Consider the following 9145-nt stretch of genomic DNA (forward strand, 5'->3'; position numbering starts at 1 on the left):
CACGTTTGCGCCTACGGACAGGCAACCGGTCCGACATACCTGTCAGTACGGGTTGCCTACTTCAAGGGGCTAATTTTTGCGAAATTTCGGAAGTCTGGCCGATTTGGCATTTTGGTATCAGGAGCACATGATATGCAAGGAGGTGGCACGTTTGCGCCTACGGACAGGCAACCGGCCCGACATGTCTGTCAGTACAGGTTGCCTACTTCAAGGGGCTAATTTTTGCGAAATTTCGGAATTCTGGCCGATTTGGCATTTTGGTATCAGGAGCACATGATATGCGAGGAGGTGGCACGTTTGCGCCTACGGACAGGTAACCGGCCCGATATGTCTGTCAGTACAGGTTGCCTAATTCAAGGGGCTAATTTTTGCGAAATTTCGGAATTCTGACCGATTTGGCATTTTGGTATCAGGAGCACATGATGTGCGAAGAGGTGGCACGAGGAATACCAGGTACGTATCGAAATTCTGAGGAAATTTTACATTTTAGTATCAGGAGAACATGATACTCAAAGAAGTAGCATAACTACGGCACATGGCACGTGAACTTTTAATTAAATATCGATACTTACCTTTTTGTATCAGGAGGACGTAATTTACGAGTAGGTATCATAATTTTTATTTTCTGCTCGATACTTACCTCTTGTATCAGAAGAACGTAATGTGCAGGTAGGTATCATAATTTTTATTTTCTGCACGATACTTACCTCTTGTATCAGAAGAACGTAATGTGCGAGTAGGTATCATAATTTTTATTTTCTGCTCGATACTTACCTCTTGTATCAGAAGAACGTAATGTGCAGGTAGGTATCATAATTTTTATTTTCTGCACGATACTTACCTCTTGTATCAGAAGAACGTAATGTGCGAGTAGGTATCATAATTTTTATTTTCTGCTCGATACTTACCTCTTGTATCAGGAGAACGTAATGTGTGAATTGGCATCATAATTTTTATTTTTTACTCGAAACTTACCTTTTGTATGAGGAGATCACGATGAACGAGGAGGTGGCACTAATGAAATTTGGCTCGTATTTTACTTCTGATATTATAAGAACATGATATTCGAAGAGTTGGAATAAATTTTAATTCTAGCTCAAAACGTACCTTTTGTATCTGAGTCACATGGACAAAGAAGAAGTGTACCAGGGAAAGAAGGGAAATGAGGGGTACTTGCGGAAGGTATTCTGAGTTGTTAGTTACACACATCAAAAGTAATATTTTACCGCAACGGAACATTAATTTATAATATTATCTTATTAAATTAACAAAATAATAACATTATTCACTATTACAAGTTCATTATTCATTAAACATCTCATTATAAATTATTAATACATGTAATATTATACTTTAGTAAATCATCACGTATGTATTTAGGTTAATGTAAATTATGAAAGAAATAAATGACTTACGAAAATAAACTTGTAGTATGAATAATTTTTAATGATAGAATCACTTTCAACCTTTTTCAGGTCAGGAGCCCAATAGCTTCCTCAGATAAATGCGTATCACGCTTATTATTAGGTTTGCATGGTAGTGGATTGTTTTTGGATGGCGTCTGTGGGCAAATCGAGAGACGACACGATTTCTCGAGATGGCCAACCGCAATGCACCGCGTTAGATTTCGCGAGTCGATATACTCTAGGGTTCGAAAGGTCGACCGCCGTATACGGACACGCGCTGGCACCGAGTCATTTTCTCCAACGATATCCTCTGGTAATTCTGTCCCTATCTCCTGCTTTTTATCTACCGCAAAGCTCACGGTTTAACAAGACTCCCACGCGCGTCACGCCACGATTGGAGCACTCTATCGATTCTCGCAAGACAATTTCGGTCAAAATGGCACTGATATTGGGATTCTACGACCCAACCATTCGAGGGATCCTGTTGAAATTGGTACACGATGTAGGTAACGCGAAATCATGGGTAATTTAAGACATCGTTTAGGCGGGGTCCAATTTATTTAAAAAATACAGGACATTGAATTTTACAATTTTTGCCTAGCCTGTCCCGAAATTGACATACGAAACAAACGATGCTCCATCTCGAAACGGTCCCCAATCGGTCCCCAATCGGTCCCCAAACGGTCCCCAATCGGTCGAACATGGCTCGCACAAGAGAAGGAATTTGCAATATATCTGCAACGACGTTCTTATAATTTCGTCAGCAAATAGTTTCATCTCAACCTCGGGCGTACTTGACCGAATTACCAGGGTCTCCTTTACTACGGAAGCGGGCGCCCTCGAAGAAAGAACTTCCTCCTCTGCCGACCAATTCGACCTTTGCCCGTTCACCGACTATACGATTCGCGAAATCAGAACCTCTGCCCCAAGGTCGAAAAAAAAACGAAAAATATTCCTGAAAATATCCGCGATATATTCTTTGAAAGATTTCATGCACGTTGCGACCAAGACTTAGGGACCCATTTAAGCCACTGCAATGGGAAACGATTATATTGGCGAAAATGACTCGGTGATCCACTGCAAGGTGTCTCGAACGTCTCGCGGAACGTCCAGCGAGGCTAACTATTGTATCAAATATCGACTTCGCGATCGTTCGAGCAGACCTCGGAGCGAGTTTCGATCGCCAACGTGCTCTCGAACAATGATTCACGGGGCCCAGAACGACCATAGATCTTGCATTCGGCGTTTCTTATTAAGGCAACCAAGCCAAGGCTCCGAGCGCTCGAGCCAATTACCGTGGAGTCGCTCGTTTCGAGTAACAGACCGCTCGAACACCTACGTCTCTCCAATCTATCCACGTCTTGGCGAAATGTCGGAACCGAAATAGAAAAATTCCTACGTAATTGAGACTCTTCGAGAGACAAATGAAGAGTTGGGAAAAGACAGTGAACGACCGAGGATCGTCGCATGCACGATTAGATGCGACTTTACGTCGCGTCGTCTCGAACGTAGAGAAAGACAGCGAATAAAAGAAGAGGACAGAGCGAAAACACCAGGGTATGTCAGTGAGACAATTTAATGCAACGATGGAACTTTTTAAGATTGTAAATCTTTTTATTTTCGAATAGCCGAAATTTGTATCCCGTTGTATGGTGAAAAATGCTGTGAGGCAATGAAATGGATGAGTAGTAATAGAATAAATATGTCCCGTTACACAGCTTGAAAAGAACAGCAAATAAAGAAGAGGACGCACAATGTGATATTTCAGCGATCAAGCGGGACAAAACTAATATGGTCCAATATTTCGGAACCTATTAGGTCGTCCACACACGAAGCTGCTCAAAAGAAACGTAATTGGTTGTTGACTGAAGTCACAAACTGTAGTTACGTATCGGTTAGTAATTATTTTGAACATTTTTAGAAAAAGTATCTACCGCTGTCCGTGCGGTGTAATATTATAGCGAAGTCATATTCTCGGTCATTGCTTGAACAAATATTGTTAATAATTAATGTAACTATTGTCAGAAATTAATTTTTAGTTATTCCAGCTAACAGATGTAACGACGTAGAAAAATTTCTCACGATTACTGTGTTTACTCAATACTTATTCTAAACTGTGATTCTTATTAATATTTCATCGAAGACTGAATGTTACTATATGCATTGTAAATATTCAATTGATTCGGAGATGTACATATTTAATGCATTTTAAAGTTCCAGATTATTATACCAATGTTTTTCGAGAAATTTATATTTCCGAACATGAAAAGTTGAGAATAAAATTTAAATATGTAATCGTGAGATATTTTTCTATATTTTAATATCTATTGATTGGAACAATTAAAACTTAATATCTCCAACATAATTAAACATTTGTGATACATACAGTATCATTCAGTGTTCGATTAAATATTAATAACAATAACGGTTCAGAATAAGTATTCATTCGAGACATTAATCGTGAGAAATTTGTCAATATTTTAATATCTCTTGAATGAACCAACTAAATATTAATTTCTGACAATAGTTAAATTAATTATTAACAATACTTACTATTCAAACAATGATGAGGAATATGATTATGCTGTGGTATTAATGTTTCGTAAATTCTTTTGTGGATGGATCCAACGAGCCTTCGAATCGACATGTCACGACATGTCACGCGGTTGTTGTTCGCCCTTCCCCTTCTCTACTTCGAGGGGCCCAAGCGAGTCGCGACCCTCGGCCGACACAGGTATTAGAGGGCTGAGAAATCATTCGTCGTTGATTCTTCGTTCGATATGGATCTCGCGATCGCGCGTCCGCGTCTCGCGTCCCTCCTATTTGTAGTTTCCCTTAGTTTCGTAGTTTGGTATTGGTTGTGGGTATCTTAGTTTGGTTTGGTTAGTTTTAAAGCATGCGTGTACGAGTGTCTTTCCTCTGCCAAATAATTATTAATCATTTGTTCAATTATTTTGTTTGTTCGTAAGTCCATTATGGGCTCGTAACATCGTGCTCCACTTCGGTCACTATTGCTTCATGTGATAAGTGTAGTGACGAACCATGTGATTGGCCGAGATCAGTTGCCGTTCTCTAGTGGGTCTGATTTGAGAGAAGATCAATCGACGCCTCCGAGGAATCTTCTAGTCTCTGTACGCATCAGGCGAAGTCCAGGCTCCCGGCGCAGCGCAGCTCAAAAGAGCCGTCAGACGGATGCAAGTCGTGTCCTGGACTCCTGACGTTGTGCAGAGAGTAGAACTCCGTTTCGGACTCTACGACCGTCAGACATACCTGGTGTCGCCAGGGCAGGGCAACCCGACGCGGTGCTACCTACGTCGTACACTGTCAGGTCGGGACCTGGGCCCTCGGCAGCAGGTATGCAGGGAGTAGAGTACTGGCGGAGACGTTGATCGTCTTTCTCTCGAATCAGACCCACCAGAGGAAACGGGACTGACTCTGTAAGTCCAGTTTCATGGTCGCGTCGTGTCGCGATTTAGCTTCATTCCTCTTAGTGCAAATAATTATTTGGCAGAGTCAGACATAGACTTTGGAAATCAAAGGGAGTTTGTTTTCTTTGATTTCCACGATTTCGTACTTAGTATTAAGCTCGTTGCTCTACGTAGAGTATGCATCTACGTATGTGTACTCTATGTAGAGGGAGATCGAAGGAAGTTTGATTCCTTCTATCTCCGGGTCTCCAGTCGCAGCAACCTCCACGTGGTGAAGATCTGGTAATCGGTATTATTCGTGACGAACAATCCTTCGTCGCGAATAATATCGAGAGCTAATGGCTGCGAACTGATAATAAGATCTTTAGATATGTAATATGTTGTAATGTGAATGTTGAATGAATGTTAATTGTAACGTATTATAATGTGAATGTTGGATGAATGTTAATATTTAAAACCACTAGGTATGTTTATATGTTTTATATATTTTATAAATCCGTCAACTACCACGAAGATGTACTTTTTTTTATTATGAGATGTTCGCGTGCCTGAAAACAAGTGGTCTATATGCAGTGTATCGAATGAAGTGTTGCCTTTTGGTATAATGTATAGCGACCCCTACTGTTTTCCTGTCATTGGCGAGAAAGCAATACATTTTAAACAATTTTTAATATGTTTATTCACTTTTGTCTTCATATCTGGGAACCAGTAACTGTTCAAAATATTTCCCATAGTTTTCTCTACTCTTACGTGACCCATCTGGTTATGATGTTTATGTATTACACTGTTTTCTAACGCTGCAGGAGCATAGAAAAGAAGTCGTTCTTGATATTTTCGATATACCAATCCATCTCTCATCTCAACAAATTTATCTTCTGCTAATTCTAATTTTTTCCGTATCGATACAATTATTTTGTCACCGTTTTGGCATCGTTTCAAAATCGAAAGACAACAGACAACATATCATAGACAAAATCAAATCGCAATACAAAATACAAAATGAATGAATAATCAATAAATTACTAACGCAAACATAACTGACAACTATAAAACGTATAAACATATCTAGTGGTTTTAAATATTAACATTCATCCAACATTCACATTATAATACATTACAATTGACATTCATTCAACATTCGCATTACTACATATTACAGATATAAAAAGTGTAAAGTGCAAAGTGAAAAAGTGTAAAGTGAAATTAGATTTAGATTAGCAGGGACAATATCAAGGATCTGTAGCTGCTATTAGCGGTCCGTAGTGGGGATGGTTCCTGTGCATTTATCGTATAAAAATTTGTGCGTATAAGGATATTTTCTTGTCGTAACAAAAAAATGTTCCGTTACAATTGGGTCTTAGAGCGTCATAAAACAACGAAGAGGTTTTTTGAGAAAAAAGATGTCCTGTCGCGGAAAACCATTAAGTATGGGTACAGCAGATGGCGGTTCTGGATCAGTTAGTTTAGTTAGTTAGATTTTCAATCTCTCCAACTCTTCCGTGTACGCGAAGTCTGTACATTTTTATTATTAAATTTTGTTGTTGTAAAACTTTTACCATCATATTCCTGACATTTTTCTAATTAAAATGAGACCAAACACGATATAATTCGGACGATATTTACCATTCATCTTGTTTTAGTTAGTGTTCTGCGATATCGACAAGCAGAGAATATACGATCATGTAAACACTGCTCGGCGATCGAACTCCTTGTGGTGGGAACGATTTCAAGAAGATCATTTATGAGAGAGAAATTTGTGCATTTGTGGAGACTTTATCGTAGTTTGTTATTCCAATACTTGATTATCCGAATACTATTCGAGTTGTTGACATTCTATTCGAATTGAGAAGGATTCAATTACCGTTCGAGTACCTCGAACATTCAAGTACCATTCGAATATCTATCGAACACTTCCTCGTTCGAATAATAATTCGAATACGGAACGAAATCGAAATGTCCCAGCGCTACTCTCGAGCCAGGGGCTCGCGAGTGCACGAAAGTGAGTCGAAAAAGGTTGTTGAGCAATTATTCAGCCGACCTTTTGCATTTGAGATGACTGCGAACTCGGAGACTATCAGTATGTCGTCTTTCGCAGCCTTCGACGATCGCAGACGGCGCGGAGTGTACCGCGACCCATTTAACGCGTGATTCACATTTCTGCGACCCTGTCGAGACTGTTCCAAACATTCAGCTACGCTTCATCGTTGTCGAGTTCGATATGGAGACTCCATTAGACGTCACCAAACTATTAGATTATTTTAATTTTCATTTAAACGATGGATGTATAGGTACACCCCCTTACGGTACCACCCCCTAAACACTTTATTTACCGGGAGCCTATTTATAAGCATTATAATTCTAGTATTTAGTTATTCGAATTTATTTACTGTGTTGATGATTGTTTTGCAATGTTCTATTTACAATGTTCAGTGTTTGGGAACAGGCTTGGCTTTCAATGTACCTAGTAACAGTATGCAGGAATTATTGTCAGTCTAGATTGACATATGATACTGTATAAAATTCTTACTTTTAATTAAAGACTGTTTCTAAATTGCTCGGTAGATAAAGTGTTAAGTCATAACATCCATGTACTTATAATGGAATATTGTTTATCTTCCATTCGATTAATCCTTTGCACTCGAGGCCTTTCTTTGTTATTTACCAGCAACTCGAAATGCTTTCTTAGCATTCTACATTCTACATTCTATATTGAATGTTAAGCTTCGATTGACTTCGAAGATGTCATTTTATTGACACTTCTAGTTCCAAAGAAATTAAACCTAAAGAAACATTATTGCTGGTAGATTTGGTACGTGAAACCTAGAGGTGACTGAGACTCACCTCTCGAGTGCAAAGGGTTAATAATTTTATCAATAATTTTCTTCCAGGCAAGAATTTCACCCATCTTTTGCATCGGGACGCTAAGTTCGCAGTGCAGGCACGGCAATGTTCGAGTATTGATTTTCAGCGAGTTGGATGTACCAAAGGATGTATCAGAATGTCATCGATTACGTACCAGCACGGAAGATCTCGCCGCATCCGTCGCAGCGGCTGGCGAATTGGGCGTCGTAGCAGTTGCCGCAGTAGATCTTGTCCACCTTGCTACCGAACTGTTTGTCCACCAAGGACACTCTGCACCTGTTGCAGAGGAAGCAGGCCTCGTGCCAGTGCTTGTCCTTGTACGACAGATCCTGCGAACAACGTTTCTCTTATCAGTACTTGCCCCTTGACTTGTACTCGAGCCACAAAATAATTCAATAAAGAATTTGTTCAGAATGAATCTTCAGATTTCTATTTATTTAATAAAACGTACAAATCTCCCGAAAATTATACGTATAGTATAATATTCTAATGTAACACAGCATTGGAGTAAATTTTGAAAGGAAAGTCGTTTGGTAATTCGGTATTTAAGAGGTTAACGTCTCTGTTAGCCGAGACGGTTTCTATAAATCGCATCTCGGTGGGGATATAACCATCCGTCTAATTCGTTAAGGGGTTAGTCGCAGTCAGGAAGAGGAAAAACGACATTTCTTTGTGATTTTTTTTTAGTTATTAAATAATAATTTGCATAAGTAACAATTAAGTATATTGTAAAGCATGTTTTAAAGAACTAAAAAACATTTTTTTTTGTTTTAAGAAACGTTTAATTTATATATCGTCATAAGAGCCGATGACCTAGACGATGATTTTAAAACATAGGTTTGCGGTGGGCAAGATTTCTCTACATTGGTTTACCTGAAAACAAAAGTAAAGGTAGATTTGGAGAATATATTAGTCTAGCGGGTCCCTCAACGAAGGATTTTGGAAAAAATTAATTTAAAACAAAATGGCGTACATCTGAAGTTGATTTTAAATTTGTTCGCTAAAGTTAAGCGATTCGATACAGGATAAAAAAGACAGTATACGAGAAAATAAAAAATCCTTCGATCAGGGACCCGTTAGTCTAATATATTTTCTAAATCTACCTTTAGTTTTGTTTTCAGGTGCACCAGTTTGAAGAAATCTTGCTCACCGCAAACCAACTGGCCACCCACGCCATCGCCTGTTATGACGAAATGAATTAACTTTTTTTTTGAGACAAAAATTTGTTCATAGTTCTTTAAGATATATTTTGTCATATATTTAAATTTCATTAATAAACATTATTATTTAATACCTTAAAAAAAACACATAAGAAACTGTCCGTTTCCATTTTCTTGACTGCGACTAACCCCTTAAGCGAGCGTGCGCATTGAAATCGCGCGCGTTTCCATTTCTGGATCGATTATAATCGCGAACTCGTCGACCTCTACGAGGCTCGCGCGTCGCGTC

General features: G+C 39.0%; 1 long non-coding RNA gene across 1 annotated transcript; it reads left to right on the forward strand.

Moving 5' to 3' along the window:
• Window positions 1-809: 809 nt before the first annotated feature.
• Window positions 810-7851, forward strand: LOC128876871 (uncharacterized). Its single transcript, XR_008457142.1, has 3 exons — window positions 810-2963; window positions 3035-3300; window positions 7723-7851. It is a non-coding gene; the product is annotated as an uncharacterized LOC128876871 (long non-coding RNA).
• Window positions 7852-9145: the final 1294 nt, after the last annotated feature.

This window comes from Hylaeus volcanicus, chromosome 5, assembly GCF_026283585.1.
Source record: "Hylaeus volcanicus isolate JK05 chromosome 5, UHH_iyHylVolc1.0_haploid, whole genome shotgun sequence".
Taxonomy (NCBI): Eukaryota; Metazoa; Arthropoda; class Insecta; order Hymenoptera; family Colletidae; genus Hylaeus; species Hylaeus volcanicus.